The sequence below is a fragment of the Rhinolophus ferrumequinum genome, chromosome 5 (assembly GCF_004115265.2).
Source record: "Rhinolophus ferrumequinum isolate MPI-CBG mRhiFer1 chromosome 5, mRhiFer1_v1.p, whole genome shotgun sequence".
In the NCBI taxonomy this organism is placed as follows: Eukaryota; Metazoa; Chordata; class Mammalia; order Chiroptera; family Rhinolophidae; genus Rhinolophus; species Rhinolophus ferrumequinum.
The window spans coordinates 32,401,883-32,428,821 of record NC_046288.1 but is presented as its reverse complement, the minus strand read 5'-3'; the positions used below and the strand labels follow the sequence as shown (position 1 = coordinate 32,428,821).

At 37.5% G+C, this 26,939-nt stretch overlaps 1 protein-coding gene and 1 pseudogene across 5 annotated transcripts in view; one reads left to right on the top strand and one right to left on the bottom strand.

Moving 5' to 3' along the window:
* The window catches only part of ART3 (ADP-ribosyltransferase 3 (inactive)), a 110,586-nt gene that overhangs the window by 24,223 nt on the left and 59,424 nt on the right, over positions 1-26,939 (bottom strand). The window contains exon 1 of one of the 5 annotated variants that reach the window (XM_033106116.1): positions 24,281-24,502. The exons of 3 other annotated variants lie outside the window; for them this stretch is intronic. The gene's annotated coding sequence lies outside the window, so the exon portion shown is untranslated. Of the gene's footprint in view, positions 1-24,280; positions 24,503-26,939 lie in introns of those variants that run through there. One more of the 5 variants, XM_033106121.1, reaches the window with a different exon arrangement.
* Positions 659-17,214, top strand: LOC117022566 (stabilizer of axonemal microtubules 2-like; annotated as a pseudogene).

Below are 26,939 nucleotides of genomic sequence, written 5' to 3'. Positions count from 1 at the left end.
CCTCACTGGCTAAGCAATTTAAGGTTAAATACACTAAATACACTCCCAGAAATAGTATCATTTTTAAAAAATGGAGTTTGGATAGAAAGGAAAAAGTGTGTTTGCACATGTTTTCAGGCCTTATTCTCATGCTGACCTGTTTTAAATCCCAGGCATGTGGGCATACAGGGAATGCGGGATTGGGGTTTTGCTGTTTTTGTCCGTCTCAATCCACATCTGCACAAGACAGTCCATCAGAAAGAACATAACCAACACTGCATGAAGCTCAAGGCAAGTTTTGGCCTTGTTTATTCCCAATGTGCCTTTGCTCCATTCCTGTTTTCTTCCAGTTTTTAACTCTTGGCATCATTCATTCATTCATTCATTCATTCAACAAATATCTGAGTTCTCACCATGCTCTCGGAATTGCTTTAGGTACTGGGAGTATAATAGTGAACAAAATAAACATTTTTCCCTTGTTAAATCTATATTCACGTTGGAGGAGGTAGTCAAATAAGTAAATTATATAAGTATGTTAGAATATAGTAAGCACTCCTTTTGTGTGTGTGTGTGTAGTACGAGGGAGATTGGGAGTGCAAAGTTTGCAATGTAAATTGGGTAGTTAGGGAGGACTCACTGAAAAGGTGACCTTCGAGCAAGGACTTGAAGGAGATCGGTCATGAAGACTGTGTCAGAGTGTCAGGCAAAGGGAATACAAGCAGGCCAATATGACTGGAGCAGAGAAGTTGTAGGAAAGGGAAGTAGCAGGAGGTAAGGCAGGGAGAGGTGCGGGGAGCATGTCTTTGTAGGCCATTGTAAGAACCTTGGGTTTTACTGTAAGAGAAAGGGAGCAAATCACAAGGTTTGAGCAGAGGTATGACATAATCTGACTTATTTTTTAAGAGGATCAGCCTGCATGTTATGCTCAGAATAATTTGTAGGGTGAAAGACCAGTTGACAGGTAATGCAAGCAGAGGGTACAGTGGCTGGAACAAGGACGGTAGCAGTAAAGGTGATGAGAGGGGTGTCTGAGGGATGGTGTCCTTTCGTTGTTAGAAACAGACCATCTTTATTTATGCTTGTTAAAAATCCTACTTTTGACAATTAAATTAAGCACAGTATTTCCAGATATAAGGAAAGTATTTGTGGGTTCTAAAAATCTGTATCTTCAAAAATGTGAAAACTTATTAAAAAGTAAATGGAAATGATCTATAGTGACACCAATTTCTTACATGATAAAAATGTGTCGACTTAAATTCAGAATATATTTGTAAGATTAAAGCAGTAGGATGCACTGACAGATTGGATGTGGGCTGCAAGGGAGAGAAGAGTAAAGGATAATTCCAAGATTTTTAGCTTGAATAACTGGAAGGATAAAGTTGTCAATGACTAAAACAGGTACGATCCTGTGTAACAAGTATCCTAGAAGTCAAGTGAAGAGAACATTTTCAGGAGAAAGGAAAGATCAAAAGTGTCGAATGCTTCTGATAGGTCAAGTGAGAGCAGGAGAGAGGACTGACCAGTGGATTTAGCAACGTGGACGACACTGGCAGCCTGGATAAGAGCCATTGTGATGGAGCAGCGGGGCTGAAAGCCTGGCTGGAATGGTCTAAGAGAAAACGGAAAGAAAAGGAAATCAGAGAAAGCCAAAACACTCAACTCTTCCAAAAAGTTTTTTTTCTGTAAAGGAGAGAAAAGAAATGAGACAGTAGCTTGATGGTAAGGTTGAGGAAAAGACAAAGAGGATCCAAAAGAAATTTTTTTAAAAATAGGAAATAATAGCACATTTGGATAATGATTCAGTAGTGTGGTGGGGGGCGGGCTGATAATATAGGAGAAAGAGGAGAGAACTGATAACATAGGAGAGAGAGGGGAGAATTACTGGATCAATGTCCAGTCAACAAGGCGGGGTGGGTCCTAGCAGGACATGGACTTGTCCTCAAATGTCCACAGCAGCTTGATTCATAATAGTCAAAAGTTAGAAACAACCCAAATATCCATCAACTGGTCAACGGAAAAACAAATAGAATCCTAACTGAAGAAATAAACTTCTTTCTTTAGATCAGTAGTTCTAAAACTAACTGCAGTGATGGTTGCATAATTCTGTGAACATACTAAAAATCACTGAATTATACACTTTGAATTGTATGGTATCTGAACTACATCTCAATAAAGCTGTTTTTAAGAAAGGAGTGAACTATAGATACCTGCAACAACACGAATGAATTGCAAAAGCATTACGCTAAGAAGTCAGTCACAATAGGCTACATACTGTATAATATTTAAATGACATTCTAGACAAGGCAAAACTGTCGTGACAGAAAGCAGATCAGTCATTGCTATGGGTTGAGGGAGGAGACTGACTACAAAATGCATGAAGGAACTTGATAAAATGTTTTATATCATGATTGTATGGTGGTTACGTGACAATAGATGTTTGTTGAAAGTTACAGAATTAGGGGCGGCCAGATGTCTCAGTTGGTTAGAATGCGAGCTCTGAACAACAGGGTTGCTGGTTCGATACCCACATGGGCCAGTGAGCTGCGCCCTCCACAACTAGATTGAAGGACAATGACTTGGAGCTGATGGGCCCTGGAGAAACACAGTTCCCCATATTCCCCAATAAAATTAAAATAAAAAAGTTATAGAATTGTACACTTAAAATTGATGAATTTTATTTTTATAAATCATACCTAAGTACATCTGAATTTTTAAAAATAACAAACGACAAACTTACCCACATATTCTTTGGAACGTCTGCATACCCTCATTGTTATCTGTGTCTCAGTTTGAAGACTACTATTATAAAGCATCTGTAATGTTGCAATGGCCAATGGAAGAGGGTGAAAAAGACCTGAAAGATCCAAAGGAACTTATAGTTGTGATAAGGTAATGCAAAGTATGTGTATCATTGAGCTGGACGTTAAAGTAAGACAATACAGCACTGAATACATGTGTAAATTACCGCCATCCAAAGACCAAGTAGGACAAGACAGCTCAGTGAAGGCCAGTGACCACTAGAGGTCAGAACCAGAACACAATACCTCTCCTCCAATGGCAGAACTTAGACTGCTCTTTGGAAGGACAGAAGGGAAGAAAGGGAGAAAAGAATTCTGAATTTAACTAAATATTTACTTAAAGAAGGCTGTTTCAACTCATAAGTGACTAAATTTTAACTGGCAAGATTTCTGTTTCTACCATTAGTTGATATGAGGATTTGTGAACTAAGTTGATTTCTCTTTTTCATGTGGTTTCCCATCTACATTGTCATTTTGTTACTGGGGAAAATTGTAGTCTGTTTTCTGCTAGCTCTAGCTGTTAGTCTGGTGTCCAGCATGGTGATATTTAATTGCTGGTTCAGTAACTTACTATTTTCTACAGATTTTGGATACCCAATTGGTAAATCCCTCCATTACAAGTCTCCTGGCATTGGGTATTCTAAAAACCAATTTCTATGTCCTCTCACCTTATTAGGTGGTCCTCCCACAAACCCTAGATGAGCTTCCTTGACCTTGCTGGACATCTTACAACTCATAGCTGGTTTGTGTCCCAGTTACCTGCATTAGGCCAGAAGGAAAACCTGGGAATTCCATCACAATAACCTTGATTTTGTAGAAAACTGAAGAGGAGCCTTTGTCTACTGCCAACTCATTCTGCTACTTTGCTATTTCCAACTTATTGCTTGGGTAGTCCCACATTAGACATGGTGCTTTTCTAAGAGATTTTGAAAATGGCCCAGTTTGCACAAGGAGAGGCAAGAAAATAATCTCCAGTGCTCAAGGATTTCCTGTAACTTACCAGGTTGTTTCCAAACTGCTACATCAGCCTTTTCCAGGGTTTCAGTCCAGAAGATCCAGGACACAGCAGTTTAATCTTTTCCCCTTCTCCTTTTCTTTCTGTTCTGGAATCAATTTTTCTACTCCCAATTCCTGCTTAGGGTACTTCTTATGTTATTTCCTCCTCCTCTGTCCTATGAACCAACTTGTTCTGGCATTATCTAACTTTCCTTCCTTTGGACTTAATCTTCAAGGTGATCAGCATACAAATAGAATAGACTTTACAGAGGGAATGAAAAGTATATCTATTTAGTATTTTCAAAATAATTCAGAATATTATTCTATAACATTCCATATATAATGATTATAATGTAATACATTCGTGGACATGTTTATGTTGGTAGATTTTTAAGCCTCTAGGCTTTAATTCTCAACTTCCTTTTCTACTGCTGTGAGACATATTCTTACCAAGGACAATGGGTCTCTATGAATGATTTCAAAGTGTGTATGTGTATGTGTGGAGTGGGTTATATTAAAGTGTGAGATGAAATCTATGTAATTTTACTAACAATTGTCACCCCAATAAATTTAAAAAAAAAAAGTGTGAGATGTATGGTATTTCAAAAGAAACTCCTTCAAAAATTTCTCATATGTCACTCATGATACATGTCAGCGGATCTTCGCATCTCCTAGAATGCTTAGTATGTCTCTCACACTGTGGGCACTTCATAAATGTTTATGAAATAAGGAAAGAGAGGGATGGAGAGAGGGAGGAAACAAAGTCCGTAGCCTTACTAGGCTTAAGATTTCCAGGATAAACATTAACAGGAACAGCATCAGCATCATTAGCCACTGGGGGCAACAATTTAGGTTTTGCAACTAGATTTAATGTCTACTTCCTTGGGAAGCAGCTTTACTTCTAGGGACTTTCCAGTGAAAGTGAGGAGGTACCCTGTTTCTGGTCACTAGAACTTATCATTTTGGTCTCACTGAACTTTTGGAGGAACCATGACTTGAAATCACCTTTCCGACTCAGCAGTCTCTATTAGACCCTGTCAAAAACAGATACAGTCATAAATTCACACATAGCACCAGGTGCCAGACCATAGAGCTCAATGTCAACGCTCTAATATTTGTGAATTAACTTTATTTCTTCACCATTGTGACAGGAGCACTTGCAAGTGGGAAGCACTGAATTATCAGTATCTTCCTAGGTGCTGGATAGAAACTATAGCCACGTGAATGCAATACCTCTATACCTCACTGCCTCTGAATAGGGGCACAAAAGATTTACACAAAGAAGCAACTCCCAAACACTTATTGAATGCTATGTGTTCGATCAGGTGAGAGGTAGTGAAAATTTAAGACCTAGTCCTTAGCCTCAAGATACTCTCTGGGGATGGTAACAGATTTAAGATGAGAAAGTTTGGGAATCATGATACGGCTAGGAAGGAACAGACAAGTATTGATAGGAAACAAATTCTTTCTTACAAATAAATAATTTGGCTTATAACTATCCTTCCTTCCGAATACATCAATTTTAAAGTATCTATTTTATAGGCCTCATAAAGTTAACTTTTTAAATTAAAAAAATTATATACAAGTAATACTGATGAATGGCTTAAAGATCAACTATTTCAGAGAGCTTATATTTAAAAACTTCAGCTTTTAACATCATCTTTCTGGTACTGATTTTGTAATTGGAGGACATTAGCTACTCTTACCCTTCCCTTCATCTCCTTTCTGCCTTCTACTTTCCAACTTCTGTCAGTTCTTTTATCTTTGTGTCTGAGGAAAACCAGGAAAGCTCAGAGGTAAATGTGGCTGAGGGGGAGTGAGTGAATGAAGGGTATAGAAGAAGAGGTCAGAGAGGTAAAGGGTCTGGTATGTAGGTCCTCAAATACCCTGTAAACCTCTCTATGGTAACAGTGACTGAAATTGTCAAGATTAGAGGTGGAATTAGCACCTTAAACCACTACTTCTTTTGTCAGAAATTTCTAGAAAACCATTTGGCTATATTTTTGTGCCCTTAACATGCAGAGGTACTGTAACATGCTACAAGGTATGATGGAAGTAAGAAAGGGATGAGGGTTAAGTCTCATTCAAACCTTGGCAGTAAGCAGGACTGGACAACCTTCAGAGAGCAGGCTAACCCAATTCCCATGACGCCAGGCCCATAGACAGAGACTCCAGTAGCGTCAAGCCAGATCCAGTGCATCATTCCTTCATTTAGTTATTCTCTACACCCCTCTAGTTCATTACTTCCTTCCATCCAAAGTTGCTTCTCCTTAAGTAGTCAAAAAAACCCAGCTCTATTTCCTTTCTTATACCATGGGTAATTTAATTACCATCATTATTATCTATGCAATGGCCATATATATTTTTATAAAATCTTAATTTAAGAGCAGTTAGAGCAACAGTTATATTTTTATCTGTATTTTTTTTCTCCATGCAACACAAAATTGATTAATTAACATAGATTTAGGAAGAAAAATCATTTTTAAATGGGATGGAAAATAAGCTATTTTCATTTATTTAGCAGCTCTAAGAGATGCAAAATTGCATGGATTGAAGATGGAACCTTGTGGATTGAAGACACAAAACAAGGGGAACGTGATCTGATTACTAATTGGAAAGACCTTGTGGAAGTTATGCCCTCCTAAGTAAGAGGACAATAAAAGGAAGAATAATTTTCACTTGTAGCCCTCTACATTTCCTTTTTAAATGCACAGAAGAACAGAATTAAACAGGTGAGAATTGTCTAAAACATGAAGAACAGAGCAAAACTCTGTCCCTGGCATGACTAGTGTTATAATCAAGAGTTCAGTTATTAACTCATTCCCAAAGCTGGAAATCCCCTGAAGTAACTATTGTTGGAAAATCATTCAAACTTAAAAGGAAACTGAAGATAACTTAATGCATTTCAATTTAATCTTACTCCCATCTGGAACAGGAAATCTTAGCTTTTAAAAAAAAGGGAAGCAAAAGTAAAAGGGGTAGTCCCGTTTGTAGATGGGAAGAATTGATGATTACAAAATAGCTCTGGTACATTTCATTTTTCTTAATGCTTTGGTTCGCTATCTTATTTTTTTAATTGAGATAAAATTGTCAAACAACATTGTATTAGTTTCAGGTGTACAACATAATAATTTACTATTTGTGTACTCTACAAAGTGATCACCACAATAAGTCTAGTTAACCCGTCACTATACAATAGACCCCTTCATCCATTTTGCCCACCCTCTCAATCCTCTTCCCCTTTGGTAACCACCAATTTGTTCTATGATTCTATGAGTTTTGTTTGTTCACTTGTTTTATTTTTTAGATTCCACAGATAGGTGATACCATATTAATTTTTCTCTAACTTATTTCACTTATTTCCTTTGCTGTGCAGAAGCTTTTTAGTCTGATGTATTCCCATTTGTTTCTTTTTGCTTTTGTTGCCTTTGTTTTAGAGTTAGATCCAAAAATTCATCACCAAGCCAATATCAAGGAGATTACCACCTGTTTTCTTCTAGTTTTATGGTTTCAGGTCTTACATTCAAGTCTTTAACCCATTCTGAGTTAATTTTTGTGTATGGTGGGAGATGGTGGTCTAGTTTCATTCTTTTGCATGTCCAGTTTTCCCAACACCATTTACTGAAGAGACTATCCTTTCCCCATTGTATGTTCTTGGCTCCTTTGTCATAAACTAATTGACCATATATGTGTGAAATTATTTCTGGGCTCTCTGTTCTGTTCCAACAATCTATGTGTCTGTTTTTATGCTAATACTATACTGTTTCAATTACTATAGTTCCATAATATAGACCAAAATCAGGGAGCATACCTCCAGCTTTGTTCTTTCTCAGGATTGCTTTGGCTTTTAGGGTCTTTCTTGGTTCTATACAAATTTTTAAATTGTTCTAGTTCTGGAACAATTGGAATTTTGATAGAAATTGTATCTGTAGATTGCTGTAGGTAGCACGGACATTTTAACAATATTAATTCTCCCAATCCATGAGCACAGAATATCTTTCCAATTTATTGTCTTCAATTTCTTTAATCAACATTTTATAGTTTTCAGTGTACAGGTCTTTCACCTTCTCAATTAAATTTATTCCTAGGTATTTTATTCTTTTGATGCAATTGTAAATGGGATTGTTTTCTTTCTGATAGTTCTCTTCTTCTGATAATTTCTCTTTCTGGTAGTTCACTAATACTGTATATAAATGCAACAGATTTCTGTGTATTGATTTTGTATCCTGCAAGGTTACTGAATTCATGTATTAGTTCTATCAGTTTTTTGGTGGAGTCTTAAGGGTTTTCTATATATACTATCATATCACATGCAGATAGTTACAGTTTTATTTTTTCCTTTCCAATTTGGATGCCTTTAATTTTAATTGCTGTGGTTAAGACTTCCAATACTATGTTCAATAAAAGTAGCAAGAAGAGGAATCCTTGTCTTGTTCTTGATCTTAGAGGAAAAGCTTTCAGCTTTTCACTGTTGAGTATGTTAGCTGTGGTTTTGTCATATATGGCCTTTATTATTTTGAGGTACATTTCCTCTATATCTACTTTGTTGAGAATTTTTATCATAAATGGATGTTGAAATTTGTCAAATGTTTTTTCTGCATCTATTGAGATGATCATATGATTTTTATCCTTCATTTTGTTAGTCTAGTATTTCATGTTGATTGATCTGTGGATGTTAAACCATCCTCTCATCCCTGGAATATATCCCACTTGATTGTGGTATGTAATCCTTTTAATTTATTGTTGAATTCAGTTTGCTAATATTTTGTTGAAGATTTCTGCATCTATGTTCATCAGGGATATTGGCCTATAATTTTTCCTTTTTTTTTTTTTTGTGGTGTCCTGGTCTTGTTTTAGTACCAGGGTAATGCTGGCCATAAAAAAAAAAAAAAAAAAAAAGAGTCTGGAAGAATTCTCTCTTCAATTTTTTGGGAGAGTTTGAGAAAGATAGGTATTAAATCTTTTTTGAATGTCTGGTAGAATTCATCAATGAAGCTGTCTAGTCCTAGTTTTTTGTTTGTTGGGAGGTTTTGATTACTGATTCAATCGCCTTACTAGTAATTGGTCTGTTCAGATGTTCTATTTCTTCATGATTCAGTCTTGAAGATTGTATGTTTCTAGGAATGTATCCATTTTTTCTAGGTTGTCCAATCTTTTGGAGTATTATTGTTAATAATAGTCTATGATCTTTTGTATTTCTGTGGTATCATTTGTAGCTTCTCTTTTATTTCTGAATTTATTTGAGCCCTCTCTTTTTTTCTTAGTGAGTCTAGCTAAAGGTTTGTCAACTTTATCTTTTCAAAGAAGCAGCTCTTAATTTCATTGAGGTTTTCTATTTTTATTCTCTATTTACTTCTGCTCTGATCTTTACTATTTCCTCCTTCTACTAACTTTGGGCTTCATTTGTTCTTTTTCTAGCTCCCTTAGGTTTAAAGTTACTTTGCTTGAGATTGTTCTTGGTTTTTTTTTTTGAGGTAGTCCTGTATCGCTATGAACTTCCTTCTAAGAATTGGTTTTGCAACATCCCACAGATTTGGTATGTTGTATTTATATATACACATTTGTCTTTCGGTATTTTTTAATTTCCCTTTTGATTTCTACATTGACCCATTGGTTGTTCAGTAGCACATTGGTTAATCTCCACATATTTGTGATTTCTCCAGTTTTCTTCTTGTAATTGAAGGGGTCAAATATATGGTGATGGAACAATAACTGACTCTGGGTGGTGAACACACAGTGCAATATGTAGATGATGTATTACAGAATTGTACACCTGAAACATATATAATTTTACTAACCAATGTCACCCCAACAAATTTAATGAAAAATTTTAAAAAAGGAAATAATAAATCCTTTTAACGTTTCTTATAAGATTGTTTTAGTGATGATGAACTCCTTTGGTTTTTGCTTGTCTGGAAAATTTTTTCTCGCTCCTTAAATTCTGAATGAAAATCTTGTCAGGTAGAGTATTCTTAGTTGAAAGATTTTTCCTTTCAGCATTTTGAATATTTTACACCACTCCCTTTTGGTTTGCAAAGTTTCTGTTGAAAATACTTTTGAGAAGGGTTCCCTGTACATAGCAAGTTGTTTTTCTCTTGCTTCTTTTAAGATTCTTTAACTTCTGATATTTTGCTTATAATGTGTCTTAGTGTGGCTCTCTTTGGGTTGATCTAATTTGGAACTCCCTGTGCTTTCTGGACATCTGTTTCCTTCCCCAGGTCAGGGGAGTTTTCAGCTATTATTTCTTCAAATAAGTTTTCTCCTCTTTCTCTCTCCTCCTTTTGGGACCCCCATACTGCGAATATTATTCTGCTTGATATTGTCCTATAGGTCCCTTAAAGCTATCTTCACTTTAAATTTTGTTTTCTTTTTGCTGCTCTGGGTGAGTTCCACTGCTTTGTCTTCCAAGTTGCTGATCTGTTTTTCTGCTTCATATAGTCTGCTGTTGAACTTCTCTAGTGCACTTTTCAGTTCAGTTATTGTATTCTTCAGCTCTGTGACTTCTTTTTGGTACTTTCTTGTGTTTTCTATCTCTTTGTTGAAGTTCTCAGTATGCATCCATCCATTCTTATCCTGAGTTCAGTGAGCAACTTCATGACCATTACTTTGAACTATTATCAGATAGATTACTTATTTCCATTTCATTAAGGTCTTTTACTAAGGTTTGGCATTATTCTTTCATTTAAGACATATTCCTGTATTTCCTCATTTTTTCTTGACTCCATTTGTTTCTATGTATTAGGTGAAAGAGCTACCTCTCTCAGTCTCGAAGGAGTGACCTTGTGTAGGAAGCAGACCTTATCATTCAACCTTGCCCTAGCTCTTGGTTGTCTCTCTAACCTTTGTGATTGTCTAATAGGCGTAATTTATTTTTGATAGGTCCCAGTTGTTGAGGGTATACCAAGACCTGTCAGTGTTCCAAAGGGAGGTATTTCAGTCAGCATCTAGTTTCAAACTGATTGGAAACCAGATCCTAGGCAGAAGCTTTTAAAGTATTCAAGTATACAGAGTCCTGTGAGACTGCAATTATAAACACTGGTGACACTCAGACTGGGAGATCTGGAGATGTTCCTTGGGTGACAGCTGCAAAAGTTGAGGCTTCAGAGTGTGTAAGCTCCATTCTAGGAGGTACCAGTGAGCTTTCATGAAGCCAAGGGAGGGAGCCAGGATGGTGCTCTCCAACCTGTGTTCCCCAAGAGTGCCTCTAGCCTCTAGATGTATGGCAAACCTGAAGCCTGTCCCTCAGGTTGAAGCTCCAGTACAATGAGCTTTTTCCATAGCCCGGCTGGGGGTTATGTTTCAGTTTTCTGTCTGTGCAGTGCCCTCAGTATGGTAGCCTGCCCAGAACTGTCTTTCTGATTGTTACAAACCCATGGGGCCCAGGCACACAAGACCCCCTAGGCCACTGGGGTCAGAATCTCCTGTGTGGAGTGCACTTGCCTGCCAAATTTAACCATGTAGTGGGAGAGTCCTCCTTATAGCAGGACACACCTGTGGCTTTAGCAAGGCAGGGGGAGAGGCATGCCCACCAGGTTTAGCAAGGCAGTGGGAGAATGTTGTATCTGTGTGCACCTGCCTGCACTAGCAAGGTAATGGGAGAGTGCAAAAATGGCACCTGCCAGAACCTCCATCTCTGGAGAAAGTCCCACCTGGTCCCTGCCCCTCCAGCACACACTTTAGGATGGTAGCAAATACTCTCCTTCACATACAGACTAGGCACTTTTCAAGCTGCTTTTTGTGCTGGGACCCAGAATAAGCGAGTCCAAGTGCAAGCCTTTTAAAGAGCATCTTAAATCCCTACAGCCTTTTGGGTCCCCTGGATATGAGCCCCACTGGTTTTCAAAGACAGATCTGTTTTTAGGGCATCATCTCTCCAGTGCAGGTCTCAGAAGGTGGGGTGCCTGATGTATGGTACAAATTCCTCAGGGAGACACTCCAGACTTGAGAGATCCCTCCCTATTGTGGGTCACTGGCTGTGAGTGAGGGTTTGGCAAGACCCCTTCTCTGCCTTTCCTACCTGGCTTAATGTGGCCCTCTTATCCTTTCTTGTAGAGGAGCTGTTCAGCTAGTTTTCAGGACTTTTACAGCAGAAATTGCTCCATATATAGAAGATTTGGTGTGACTGTGGGAAGAGGTGAGTTCAGATTCTTCCTCCACCACCATCTTGGACCGCCTACCAGTCTGATAGCTTTCTTACATGTGTCTCACCATCTGTAACAGCATTCTCTTCTGAAGTAATTTTTCATTTAGCTCCTGCCTAATCCTACCCCAAATACCAAATTCAAATGTTCTCATTAGCTTTTATATAAAACTGAGAAAGGGCTACCATTAAACTATGTCAATAGCATTGATGTCTAATATTGTCCTTAGAATATTCAGGGAAAGACACTCTAAAAATTCATGTGGAAATCCACTTCTATGGCTCACAGTCCTTATGCTTTGGCATTCTTCTCCTTCACTTTTTAAACCAATATTTACTAAGCACTTAAGTATCAGACACTACAGGTGCTTAAGACACACACACACACCAGTCTCCTATCCTCAAAGAACTCAGTTTATAGGGAGAGAATACCATATAAACAAAAATTACAATATGTGAGGTATGTGCTAATGTCAGAAATATACATGGGTGTTATGGGTCCGTAAAGGAGGGCAACTACTTCAGCTTGGGATGGGGGAGAGGTGCCGAAAGGAAATGACAATTCATTTGAAGATTGGAGAGAAAATAAGTGTTAGTCAGGAAAAAGGAAAGGAGTCAGCAATCCAGGCAGACTTCAAAGCATATACAAAGCATTGAAGACATAAAAGGGTAGCACATATTCAAGAAAATGCAAGATATACAGTATAACTAGACGGTATATGTCTTACAGAGCAGAGAGGAAGGCTGGGAGGAAAGCAGGAGCCAAAATCATAGCAAAACCCTGTGTGTAATACTTAGTAATTGGGACTTTTCTGAAATTGCAATATGAAACCATGATGTAGGGGAGAAACATAATCCAATTTAAGAAAGACCTTTTTTCTTCCTGGAACAAGAATATGGATTAGCAAGAAGTTTTAATTAGAGGCAAGGAAATGTACTGACAGATTTGAGAAATCCAAATGAGAAGTGGCAGGAGACTAACCTAAATCAAACCAGTATAATGGACCTAGACTCAAAAAGTTTGGTCACAAGTTAGATGGGGTAGAGATGGGATGTATAAGTGGGGTAGCATAAGAAAAAAGGAAGAAGTTTGACCTGATTCCAGATTTGTGACTAAGGCATCTGAACAGATAGGTACAATATCAATCAAAATAATAAATAGAAGCAGGTTTTAGGGAGAAGTTTCACTTCAAAGTAATGTATTTGAGATCCCTAGAAGATATCATAGACAAGATATCCAATAAGCAGTTGAATTTATGGTTCAGAGAGAAATCTGAGATAGTGATTCAAATTTTAGAGTCATTAGCTACATTAATTTTCTATTGTTGCTGTAACAAATCATCATAGACTTAGTGGCTTAAAACAACACAAATGTATTATTTTAAGAGTTCCAAGGTCAAAAATCCAACATAGGTCACGACCACAGGCTAAAATCAAGGTGTTGGCAGGGTTAATCCCTTCCTAGAGGCTCTAGGGAAGAATCCATTTCTTTTCTTATTCAGATTGTTGGCAGAATTTGGTTCCTTGAGTGTGCAGGACTGAGAGCCCATGTTTCCTTGCTGGCTGTCTGCTGAGAACTAGTCCCAGATTCTGAAGGCCACCACATTCCTTGGTTTGTGGCCCCATTTCTGTTTCTTCAAGGCCAACAACAGAAGGTGGAGTCCCTCTAACACTTGAATCCCCCCTTCCTCTTCTTTTGTAGTATCTAACTGTTCCTCTTTCACTCTGAAGTGCCCACGTGATTTCATTGGTTCCAACATGTATGTGTTTTAAGATCCATGACCTTAACTCCATTTGAAAGGTTCCTCTTGCCATGTAACATAACATATTCATAGGACATACTTGGGGGCCATTATTCTTCCTACCATATTAGCCAATACGTGTGGTGAGCCTGAATGCAGAGGATAGTACCCTAGAGAACACTGGCATTTAGGTGCAGATAGAAATGAGTTCAGGAAGAAAATTAAGAAGGAGACTAAATAAAAGTTTCAAGAAGAGGGATTTTCACAAGGGAGAAAACAGCTGATTATCAAGAACCCCCAAAAATCAAGCTAGATAAGAAAGAAAGAGTCCTTTGAACTTGGTTATATAAGAGTAACGAGTAACTTATGATATAGTTCCACAACAGAAAAAAATCTGACATCAGTACGTTAAAGAAAAAACAGGAGAACGTTAAGACTATGCAGAGAGAGTACTAAAAGGATGGGATGATAACGATGATAATTGTGTTAGTCTGCCAGTGCTGCCATAACAAATACTACAGATTGGGTGGCTTTCAAAAACCAGAAATTTATTTTTTCTCAGCTCTGGAGGCTGGAAATCCAAGATTAAGGTGCCACCAGGTTTGGTTTCTCCTGAGGCCTCTCACCTTGGCTTGCAGATGGCCACCTTTTCTGTCTTCGTAGGACCTTTTTCTCTGTGCACACGCCCAGACACCACTTTTACTGGATTAGGGCCCCCCTCTTATGACCTCATTTAACCGTAATTATCTCCTTAAAGGCCCTATCTCCAAATATAGTCACATTGGTGGTTAGAACTTCAACCTATGAATTATGGGGGGGTACAATTCAGGTTATACCAATGATGATGACATCGATGACAGCAACGATCCCTGCTAACATGTACTAAACACTAAATATGTGCCAAGCACAGTGTCAAGCACTTCACATGTATTGTCATTTGATCCTCAAAGCAACCTTATAAAGAACTATTATTTCTCTTACTTTATCATTTACAGAGTTAAGCAAGATCCTGCATCTAGAAGTGGCAAGGCTGAAACTTGAATCCTGATCTTTTAGCTTGAGCCCATGAGCTCAAAAACTATGCTACCTCTACTTTTTCAATAGCTGTAATGGAAAGGAAATGAATAAGACAGCACCCGTGTACAGTACAGTGACTATTATTGATAACAATAATGTACTGCATATTTGAAAGTTACTAAGAGAGCAGATTTTAAAAGTTCTCATCACAAGAAAAAAATCTATGTCTATGATGAATGTTACCTAGACTTACTGTGGTGATCATTTCCCAATGTGCACAAATACTGAATCACACTGTATACCTGAAACTAGTATGTCATGTGCTAATCACACCTCAATGAAAATATATAATTATTTGAAAGGAAAAGAAGACTTGACTTTATAAGGCAAACAGGAAGAGATGTAATAGAAGATCACTCACACAAGGTCCCCGCCCTGGAAAGGCCTCTCAAGTTTAACAATCACCATCATCATTTTAACATCAGAAAGTATGTTCTGATTTTCTAACCAATAATTCACAGATTTCTTGACTATCACCCCATCAACACCCCTTTTGCTGATTTTATAAATGTTAGTGCTACATGTCTACTCATATTTGGTTAGTGGTTTATTCGGTATCATTCACTTCTCTTTGCCAGACATGTATACATGTGGTAGTTCTCCAACTCGTATTTATAGTTGGCCTTCTGCATCTGTGGTTGCAGCATCCAGAATTCAACTCACCACTGATCAAAAACATTCAGGGGAAAAAAAAATCCCATAAAGTTCCAAAAAGCAAAACCTGAATTTGCCAGATGCTGAGCACTACGCTGAATCCATACAAATGAAGCGATGTGTAGACATCTCCTGCAGTTGCCTGTATGCAAATATAGGTTACATGCAAATACTATGCCATTTTAAGGGACTTGAGCAGCCCAGGATTTTGGTATCTATTGGGGTCCAGGAACCCATCCCCCTTGGATTCTAAGAGATCGCTGTATAGCAGTTGCTTGTTTTTGCTCTTAGGTAAAGTCCATTGCCCTTAATTCTACTGAACTTTACTAATTCATTTCTCTGAATTGTCACAGTCACTTGGTAGTTTAATTTAGTTGTCTGCCAATTTAGGATTGCCTGAAGATGTAATGAGAGTATTGCATGGCAAGTAAAAGACATTTATTTTTCCTGACATACCTACAAGGAGAAAATCAATTGAGAACTATTGAGAATGTAAGCAAAAAGCCACTTCATTCAAACTTTTAGTTAGAGAAACAAGAACATTTCAAAGGTGGAACTCACAATCTTTTAAATTTAAGACCAAGAAATACCCTTTTAAAAGTACACTGTACAGTTATTTTTAAAAATTCAATTCCACATTAATCAATTAAAAAGTAAGCAGGGAGAGGACCTTGGGGGCCAAGAGCATGAGGAGCTGGTGTCTGTGTAAGATCTGTACCTGTGGCAACATCACTGTCCTCATGGAACCCTAAGGGTGTAGGAAAATTCTGGCATGTCTTACCCCACAATGGAACATTTGGAAAAATATCCTACACGTGGCAATGTTCTTTCAGCTCAGAGTCTTAAACCCAAGCAAGAATTTCGAGCATGCTGTGGTAAAATGGAAGGAATAACAACATTTAAATGATTATAGAGCTTGGGACATTCAGAAAAGTGAACCTTATAAACAGGAACAAACTTACTATCCCCCTGATGTGAAATTTGGAAATTCAATTACATTTCAGGATGACTATGCTCCTCAAGACACAGCTCAGGCAAAGTTTTAAACCCGGCTCTGTGGTCAAACATCCTACAGTCCCTTTTAGTGGTGATACTTTGATCATCACCATTTGATTATGTGCCTTATCAGCTAGAATCCAAGTCTGCAAGGCCAAAAGAAGTTTACAAGCCTGCGAGCCACCCTCTGAGTCTCTCACAACCCATTGATACGACTTTCAGGGTTTTTCAGGGTGAAACTGCAAAAATCTGCAGACCTGCATACACCAGAGTGGCCAAAATGTTCAATTTGAAGGAAGCGCTGAATCCATGAAAGTTTTCAACCATGGAAAATCCCATCACCTGAAGTCAAGAAAGTACAAGAAGAGTACGTCCCTCCTACAGGTACATGTAGTTAAACAGCACAAGCCGTCTCCACGGTGTTCTGTATCAGGCCAAACACACTGTCCCCAGCAGGCCTGTTTCTCATAGAAGAAATAACAACTTTTCTTTCCAAGGAAAACACAGCACAAAGGAAGGTTTTCCAGCATGGGAAAGTTGTCATCAAGGACTTATTAAAAAGCAGCAGCAGATTATCAACCCATGTGGAAAATTGGATGGTTTGATCACTTTTAGACTTTACTATGTGCTACATGAATTGATTCCAATGGAGAGTTACAAACCTTTAAATGTTCATTTTCAGAACTCTATTTCACTCAATCACGTAACCAAGTACGCTATAGAGTATGCACCGAAGAAACAGGAAATCTGCCCCGCTAGCTATCCTTCTCCTCCAGGTTATATCTTTGAAAATACAAATTCCCCAGGTCATAAATTCTCCATAAAATCATGACCACAGTGAACATCAGCAAATCATGTTTAAAAGGAAGCTAACTCACAGGATTGTCTAAGGGCAAAACCAGTTGCTTACAGTAGAAAAAATTTATGAGACAGCTAAAACAAATCATTTTTTAATTTTTAATCAAGAAAATTGGAAAATTGATAGGAAATTGGGATCTTAAAATCCATTTTGTATTGGCATTTTAACCAAGGTTGTTCTTTACTATGCGTTTCTGAAAGCTGAATAACATACATTCCCACTGGAACTATTTTAATATTTAGCATACTGTCTAGTTGCTTGTCTCCAATCTATTATCATTTATTCTTGTGTTTATAATTGTGGCAATTATATGGTTATTCACACACAGTTATCTTTATCAAGTGCAGGAAGACTGCCTAGAACACCACTGAAAGTGATACATGGATTCCTCTTCCAAGGCAACAGTACTCAGTTTCCTCAGACTTCAAGACATCTACAAAGTGTACACTGACTCAAGGTGGTGGGTGGTGGTAAAGACAATTGCACTGCCCCTCACCATGTTCAAGTTAGTAAGAGCCACTGTGATGTGACAAGGAGAAGCTCCGTGGGCTGGGCATCAAAGAATCTGAGGTCAAGTTCTAATGACATCAGTTTCTATTTGTGCCACCCTAGGCCAAGTGACTCATGTCTGAGCCTCAGTGTCTTCATTTGTAAAAGGGTATCTGCCCTGCCCACCTCACAAAAATTGTGTTTTGCACATCAGATCATATGCTACATTGTAATCCATACAGTCTGAGGCTAAACAAATATCAGGGATTGTTAACAAGTCACTTCATCTCTTTTTGTACCTGTTTTTTCTTTTTTCAAATTAGGATAATTACGTACTCAATAGTCACTTTCTGGCTTGTAGCAAGGCTTGTAAAATAACCTAATTTGCTTCAAGTTTACAAGCAGGATGATTTCTGAGAAGTCCTGCCCTCTAAGCTTCATAAGCACCTGAGAAGTTGTTACAGAGAATGGAGAGCTTGGATTGAGGAGAATAATATGGTTTGAATGGCAGTATTTCCAGGAAAAAAAAGAAAAACGCATTTGCTAGAGTAGTTTTAAGAATGACTGACAGCTCTGAAAGAAATCTTCAGGGTAACATCAGATAATTAAGCACCTGAATGCCATGCCCAGAGTCACAGCTCAGAAGTAACAGGCTCAGTATGGAGCTTAATTATGTCTTCCTCCTCTAGTATGAAGAGAAGCACTAAGAAGGGAGGAAAGGAATGATTCCAGTAAGTGAAACGGGAATAACATTAGATTTATAAATGTTGAAAATTTCCTAATGAATTAAACTCTCACTGGGTGTTTTTTTTCTTTGATAAATGATTGCATTATGGGAGAATATGATTTATTTTATCATAAAGTTTAGTCTTTTGTAGCTTTTAGATTTGTTTCAAAGTCATACACTTAACCGAAAATAAGTCCATCAACATTTGGTTAAAATATTTTTAATTATTTGAAAGTAGTGTATTTTTATTTATACACAAGTATAAATAATTTATTATACAAATGTAAATTATGATATGTAAGATTTTATATCTCTATGCAACATTAATAAAGCATCAATAAAAGTAATTTAAAAAAGGTAAGGATGGAGAAAGAGAGAGAAAAGGATTGGGGATGTGAATAAATATTGAAAAAAAAAGCAAGAGGAAGAAAACTAAAAGAACTTTGGCCTTTGACTTTCCAAAGCAAATACCTGCCTTTAGATTCTTCCCCAGCACCATGAATCCAAAGGCAACAGAAAAAAAGGCACTATTGCTGTTTAGAAATTTTAACTCAAAACAGAGGGGGAAATGCCCTAACTATGGAAAGAGACAAATGTTAAGTTGCTTCTGCAGCAAAGACGATATGCTTGCTGTGTTAGTAATATGTGTGGATATAAATAGGTAGGAAATTCCTGCTGTTTTTCTCACCTTTTAAATAACTAGTTTCTTTTTTTCCTTTTTCTTTTTGCCCAAGGTGACAGAAAGACAAAAATGAATTTCTCTATGCAGATGCATCAGCAATGATTGATTCCTAGAGTTATAAAGCTTACTGAGTCAGTAACTGTTAATGTATGTATTTTATCAACTTTCAATTTCACTCAAAGACGAAATCCATTTTTAGAGCAATACGGAACCCTCCACCTCTGGCAGTTCTAGGAAGGTCAGGTTCAGTCTCTGCATTATCTGGTAACCAGACTCAAGAAACTCATTCCAAATCCCAAAGGTCCTATGTACAGTATTCCCCACAATATAATCTTTCTTCAGTTTTAAAGAATACAAACCCAAATACAATTTAAACAATACAAAGCCACTGACTGTTACAATGGCTACCAAGTTGGCATTTTAAAAATAGGTCATCTCAATATTAAGATGAAAAAGGCATTCACACTAATCAAAATACACTCATGAGAGTGACAGCAAAACTTGGCTAAATTCTAAATGAAGTTCGATTCTACTTAATCTTATTGTACAGACTGTACCTAGTAGTTCTGAGCAATTAGCACTTTACTAATAAAGGCTTCCTTGCTGACCAACTCAGAAGGGATTCCCTGGTTTCCAGCATAGCTGCTATCGACAATAGTCAGCATGCCATGAGAAGCTTCTGAAGAGAAAAGAAAACACTGCCAAAGCATAGCTTTGAATATTATGGATAAAAATCAAAGTGGGCTGCTATCAGTGTTCAAAAGTGAATTCCTTCTCTGAATGATGTAAAAAAAAACACAAAAAACTAGTAACAGACATTGCCTCAGCAGAGGGCAGACCTTTTGGTGTATCTGAATTATTTTTAAACCACATGTATATTTAGCACGCTGAAAGCCAGTATGACGCAATGGATTTCTGGATTCACAATGCCTCAGTTGAAATCCCAACTCAGCCACTTTCTAGCAGTGACCATTTAATAACCATGTGACACTGGACATGTTTCTTCTCTGTATCCAGTTTCCCCATCTGTCAACTGGGGATAATAATATTTCTCCTCACAGGGTTGGTGAGAGGAATCAAAAAGTTAAGAGAGGCAGGGTCTGGTGCATAGTAAGCTCCATGTAAGTGTTAGACATTATTATTTTTAACTTTTTATTTTGAGTTAATTTTAGATTTATAGAAAGTTGCAAAAATAGTACAGAGTATCCATATCTCCCTCATTTCTCTTCTAATGTTAACATCTTACTAAAATTATCAAGAACAGAAAATGAACATCGGTACATTATTGTTAACTAAACTGCAGACCTTATTTAAATTTCACCAATTTTTCCACTAATGTCCCTTTGTTGAATCCTGTCCAGGACCCACACCGCATTTAGTTATTTCTCCTGAATCTCTCCAGTCTGTGACAGGGTCTCTGGGCACACACAAACTTGACCAAATGATCAAAGTAAACATCACTCATAATAAGATATATCAACATTACAAATTCCTTGATTTGATATATTGAAAAGGACATATTTTGATAAAAATGTATAAACTCATTCTAATTATGAGAAAACATATGCTAAAACTGAAGGACATTCTATAAAATAACTGATCCGTACTCTTCAAAAGTGTCACCAGTCTTTTTTAACTTTTTAAAAATTAGGAGTAAATTACTTTTTTAATGAACATCTATAAACCATGATAAAATTCCAAAGTTTGGCTAACTTTTCTTTAATTCTAATTTACAGGTAGTTCCCCACTTATCAATGGAACCCAATTCAAAAGTCCATTTAAAAACCCATTGTTTTCTACAAAGATGATTTTTTTCATATTCCAAGTTCCCTAGAAAATCTAACTAACCTAATATGTACTTTTTTCTTTTTTAGGAAGAAATGTATTAGGGGGTCTCAATTTGAGATGTCAGATATACGAGGTCTGACAATCAAGTCCACGAATTCATCCTAAAAAAAGTGCTACCTACCCCATTGCTGAATATCACTACGGTCACCTTCGAAGTACTCCCCTTGGGAAGCTATGCACTGACTCCACTGCCTAGTCCACCCTTCAAAGCAATTTTGGAAATCTTTTTCTGGAATGGCCATCAGAGCTGTCGTCATACTTCCTTTGATATCCTGAATGTCATTCAAATGTCTTCCTTTCAATATTTCCTTTATCTTCGGATAAAGAAAGAAGTAATTGGGGACCAGATCAGGTGAGTAGGGAGGGTCCAATACAGTTATTTGTTTACTGGCTAAAAACTCCCTCACCCACAGTGCCATGTGAGCCGGTGCATTGTCATGATGGAAGAGTCGTGAATTGTTGGTGAAAAGTTCAGGTCGTTTTCGTCTTTTTCACGGTTTTTTCAGCACTTCCAAATAGTAAACTTGGTTAACTGTTTGTCCAGTTGGTACAAATTCATAATGAATAATCCCGCTGATATCAAAACAGGTAAGCAACATTGTTTTGACTCTTGATTTGGACTGATGGAACATTTTGGGCATGGAGAATTGGCTGACTTCCATTGTGCATTTTGATGCTTTGTTTCAGGGTCGTATTGGTACAGCCATGTTTCATCACCAGTGATAACATGGCCCAAAACTTCATCTTGCCTCTCCAAAAAGTCTTGGCAAACTTCAACTCTCCTTTGCTTTTGTTCATCAGTGAGCTCCTTCGGGACCATTTTTGCACACACCTTTCTCATGCCAAGAGTTTCAGTTAAGATTTTCCCAACTGTTTCTCTATCGATATTTACTTGGTCTGCTATGCTTCTCACAGTCAGCAGATGAATTTGACGCACAATTCGAGGAATTTTTGCAATGTTTTCATCTGTTCTGCTCGTTACTGACCACCCTGACCTCTCTTCATCAGTGATGCATTCTCTCCCCTCAAAAAAACATTTAATCCATTTGTACACTGCCATTTTCTTCATGGCATTATCCCCATAAACTTGTACTAACATGTCCTTGATTTCACTTCCACTCTTGCCAAGTTTAACAAGAAATTTAATGTTTGTTCGTTGCTCTTTATTCAAGCTCAGACATTCTCGATGCGGCACACAAAAACACGCAACAACAACAATGAATGCCACTCAGCAAGAAACCGCCACACATCAACATGGACACAGCTGTGAGACACTGAAATACCAAGGTTATGAAACCTTATCGAGCTGTTTGTACAGTACTGCCAATGTAAGCACATGGTGGTAAGTTCTAGAACTCAATTGTCACACCTCATACATCTCTCTCATATTCACTCTGTCCCAACCTGATGGACAGTGGGAACTCTGCCTCTTTCCTACTCTACCTAAACACATCCAAAACCCTACTACTCTGCTGCTGTTAAACAACAACGACGGTTCTTGGCAATTCCCAGGCCTGCTCCCCCTTACTCTAAAACAGCTTCCCTTTTCTCTTTCCCTACCTCTTGAGTCCCTGGCAATTTGAGACCTATTTCCCAAGCCCTCAGTTTTAGGAATATGTTCACATGCCTCTCTGGCTTTCCAGACTCAGCTCTGGACTCTACACATTCTTCAGATTTTGGGGAGACTCCACAGGTACAAGTAAAAGTCCCCTTCCACTAGTTTAACTGGTACAGAACTCCATCCACTAGATGGGCTGAACCCTGGCATTCTTCCAAATTTGTAAATTTAAACTTCAAGAGCTCTGGAAGGGAATGTCCTGGGATGAGCAGAGAGATAGCAACTAGAGCTACTGTTTAGAATGTAGAATGTACTAAGAATGTAGGCTAGAGCAAAGGAGAAAGGTAGTGGGATGGAAGGATGGGAATACGGGTGCAGCACTGTCACTAACGTCCTACAGCAGTTTCCTTTCCTCCTTCTGTGGCCTTCCCTATTTCCTCTAGAAGGATCTAAGGCCCTCATCTGGTATAAATTCCCAGAGGCAGGGATCGATCTGCTAGCTACCTATTGTACTATTAACTGTTGCCTCAGACCAGAGTTTCTGTCTACTTCACCTAATTGTAGAAAGAAGTCTTCTCTTTTTCTCCATCACTGGAGTAAGCATCGATTGTTCTGATGTTTTCTAAGGGTTGCTACTGCTAGTCATGATGGGAACTAAAGGATAACATTACTAAAGAAGAACAAGTTTTAAGAGGTCTCAAAATAATCATTCTCCTGGTATTCAGTTAAATATAAATTAAATGGGGCTCTAGACTTCCTCAAGCTTTCCTAATTGCCTTCTCACCAGGACCCTCAGATTCTGTTTATTCCAAGTTGTTCCATACGTAGTCTTTCACTCCAATCTTCTTTTAAGTCTTCTATTTTCCAGGGTGCCTTGGGTCTGGGAGTTATAGTCAGACCTCTGAAGTTGCCTTTCACTCCCCTATTTCATCACAGAAGGGAACACGAGTGTGCTTTTTCACTGCTGCTATCCCGACTCTGCTACTTACTAAATGTGTTAAGTGATTTGGAGGAAGAGTTATATAATGTTTCGAAGCCTCATTTTAAAAAGAGGATAGTGGTGCCCTTGCTTACAGAATTATTTTGAGGACACTATATACAATACTTGGCATATAGCAAGCATTCAAACAAACAATGGCAATTACTATGGTCTCCATCACCTGTTCTCCTACCTCCGCATACCCAGCCCCCAACTAGTAAAGATGCAAGGTGAGAGAGAGAAACCCGGAGCTGAGGAATGAGCCCCATCGCCCCAACTATACCTCTCACTGCTCACCTACCCACAAATTAAAAGTAAGAATAGGGAAGCAAGAAATATAGACAGTAAGCAAGGTTGTGTGTGGTTCTAAGGTGGAACCAGGAAGTTAGGGAAATCTTAGAAATAGGAAAAGGAGAAGAATGTTTAATTGGATTTTCATTAAGAAGAAAAATGGTACTTAGCATAATGTACAAAATAAAAATAATATACATAGCCTATCTAAATATTTAAAAGAGTTGTTTTCAGTCCAAAAGAAAGTTATTTATTCTAAGTATCAATATAAGAAATATTCTAACAAAAAACTGTCCTTCCAATCCTTTTTCACATTTCTGTCTATATCTCTAATTTAAAACATTACATTTAGTTAACCCTTAGTTCATATTGGCAAGCCATGTGTACTGAAATGTTCCTTATAAATGGACATTTTACTTACCCTATTAAAAAAAACATACAAATAAATCCAATGCAGCTTCATACCTTACATACATCGCTCCTCTAATATTCACATGCAGGGCACATCTCTCCAGGCAAGATCCTTTCGTGCATTAATCTCTTTCTAACTAGCCCTAAAGTAATATCAGCCAGTTCTGTTTTCCCTTCTTTTCCAGCGTCTGAGTAGCAGAAGTAATAAACTAATAATAAGTAAAGCTACTGCACAATTTTCCCTCTTCGTATGGAATCAAGCCTCCCTCAATTAGTTGTTTATCAAGTCGCTCATTGCTTATCTCTAACATGTTTTTATCCCCTAACAATAGGCATGTTGTTTCCCAACTTGGAAAATTAACATTAACGTCCACATTGACCTGGCAGTTGTAGATTACAGTCATTTTCCAGGCAGCCAACTTAAGGCCATGCACAAAGCTGCCTTTGTTGTGAGAAAAACGATTTCTCTGAAGTTTATGGTGATGTTGAAGCTGTTTTGTACAACCCACTGCTCCTGGCTCAAATACATGCAAATGGCAGCAAATGTTCTGTGAAGAGTATAGAGCACATTGAAAAGAGGATTAATCTATTCAATGAGGTTAACAGAACTTCATTGTTTCTTCTGTGTTCTAAATTTTCACATATGAAGTTTTAAAATTTTACCTAAAATTCTGAAGGAAAGTAATTCATTTTCAAACCCATGTTCTTTTTTTCCTTCTGAATTATGTGAAAAGAAATCAAGTAGCTTTTCTTTGGCATTTGTTAATATACTCTAATAAAATCAACTTGGCAAAAAGTAACATCCCAAGGCAAATACATTTGGTTCTAGATAAAACAAACAATATTGATATACTGTTTTTTGCCAGGTTAAAAAAAAAACCATACAATGAATGATTGTTATCTAATAACTCTCTTTCCAAAAAAGTAACATTGTTTTCTTTTCAGAAGAGGAATGGTAGATCAAAATCTTAAGTAATTTCCAAGAAAATGAAAGCACTGTCTGTAGTTCAATAAATCACCTGTAGCTTAGCTGTTCCACAAAACCCTCTCCTTTGCAATACATTTAATTAAGACAATGGACAACTATCCAGCTCCAATCAGATAGCCTGTATCTGATCAGCACAAACAGGCATAGTCAAAAAGCAAAGTAAACTGATCTGTCAGTTAACCATTTTTCAAATCTTCAATCACTGGCTTATTTCTTCTGTTTGTGCTGATCTTTCAGAGTACAGACATCTGTCTCTCCTATAACATCAGAAATTTGGAAAAGAGTTCAGTAATCTTTCATACAAGGTGTGCCAAGGTTCTGATTTCACGCCTTTTGTCATTGTCATAAGGAGAGGAAAAGTAAATGGCTGGCAGTGGCTCTCTCGAGCATGGGAAAGTCAGTATGGTGACGGTGGCCACAGAAAATTGGCCCTTCTTTTGTACATGCACTTGAGACTACAATATTTATGGTAGCACATATCATAGATGAAGTCGTCCTAATAAAATGTGAGCTCTGGTACATCTCATTCTCAAATACCAGATTGCATGAGTATTAGTAGGGTGCAGCTTTTGCAAATGTCTTCTTATGTCCAAGTCCCAGTAAGAGATCAAGCATAGGCTCAGAAACATCCTTATTCAAAATTTACTCTGTCTTTGGAATACTTTCAAATAGCAATAAAATATGTACTATTTCTTAAATCCCTAATAATTTTTTAAAATTGTTTTTACAACTTTTTCCAAGTCTTTGGGAAAATATATAGCCTTGCCCAGTGCCTAATGGCTGCCTTGGATATATCCTGCAGGATTTGTCTGATTTCTGGGAAGAGTATTTAGATAATGTTATAAGACAATCACAGAAGGGAGTATTCCTTTAAGGGTTCCTGAAAAAAAATCCACTGGCAGTTCCCTAAATGCCTTAATCCTTCATAGAAGAGCATCAGGTACTATATTGCTGTACTTTCAAGAGTTAATGATTTTTCCTCGATCTTTTCTGGTCTATTCACATTATTTTAGGTGCCTTTCAAATGTGTGACAACCTCTTCCCTTCTATAAACACAAAACAATAGGATTCTGTTATGTTATACTGATTTATAATAAACGGAAATGTTTCCATTTCTAACCCACTTTTTACCAACTAATTTAACTGGACAAAAATATCCTTGATGTTATTTTTTTCTGTTTTGCAGGCAATATATTTCTCAGAGATTTAGTGGTAGGTTGGGAATTAAATCTTTAAATGTTTTGCATTAATCTCTTCCCACTTGAAAACATTTTAAAACTCTACAATAACTGGATTATTTGGGATTATAAATAAAACTTCAGATGAATCACAGGTTATCCAATTTTTAAACTGGAAGTGTATTTGATGATTAATTACAGAAACTACACTAGTTTCCTGGGATTCTCCTTTAAATATAAGGGGTAACTTGTTTGAGTGGGTGAGCCTGGAAGAGTCCAATTCCAGAGACAAAAAAAGGGGGAGCAAACACTACTTAAAGGGCAGAGAATGCAGTCCTTTTCCCTGCTTAATCACAGAGAGAGCAAAGTGAGATATAATGACTTAGTGAAGAGAAACAACAAAAGGACTAGGAAGATTTGGAAAAGTGTCTAAAACAAAACACAGAAAAGCACATTATCTCTCCTTCCCATCCCCATCTTTACTTAAAATTAAGGAGAGTATCCGGGCAGTATAATATGCTAAATGCCAAATGAATAATTAGATCTG